A 945-nucleotide genomic window follows, 5' to 3' on the forward strand; every position below is an offset into this window, starting at 1 on the left:
AGTGGACAAATGAACAAATGAACGAATGATCAAATGAACAAATGAACCAATGATCAAATGAACAAATGAACAAATGAACAAATGAACAATTGTACAATTGAACATATGAACAATTGTACAATTGAACATATGAACAATTGTACAATTGAACATATGAACAATTGTACAATTGAACAAATCAACAATTGTACAATTGAACAAATGAACAATTGCACAATTGAACAAATGAACAATTGAACAACTGAACAAATGAACAAATGAACAAATGAGCAAATGAAAAATTGTACAATTGAACAAATGAACAATTGTACAATTGAACAAATGAAGAATTGTACAATTGAACAAATGAACAATTGAACAACTGAACAAATGAACAAATGAACAAATGAGCAAATGAACAATTGTACAATTGATCAAATGAACAATTGTACAATTGAACAAATGAACAATTGTACAATTGAACAAATGAACATATGAACAAATGAACAAATGAACAAATGTACAAATGTACAAATGAACAATTGAACAAATGAGCAATTGTACAATTGTACTATTGAACAAATGAACAATTGTACAATTGTACAATTGAACAAATGAACAATTGTACAATTGTACAATTGAACAAATGAACAATTGTACAATTGAACAAATGAACAATTGTACAATTGAACAAATGAACATAGAACAATTGTACAATTGAACTAATGAACAATTGTACAATTGAACAAATGAGCAATTGTACAATTGTACTATTGAACAAATGAACAATTGTACAATTGAACAAATGAACAATTGTACAATTGTACAATTGAACAAATGAACAATTGTACAATTGAACAAATGAACAATTGTACAATTGTACAATTGAACAAATGAACAATTGTACAATTGAACAAATGAACAATTGTACAATTGAACAAATGAACAATTGTACAATTGAACAAA

The sequence above is a fragment of the Megalopta genalis genome, unplaced genomic scaffold, assembly GCF_051020955.1.
Source record: "Megalopta genalis isolate 19385.01 unplaced genomic scaffold, iyMegGena1_principal scaffold0034, whole genome shotgun sequence".
Classification (NCBI taxonomy): domain Eukaryota; kingdom Metazoa; phylum Arthropoda; class Insecta; order Hymenoptera; family Halictidae; genus Megalopta; species Megalopta genalis.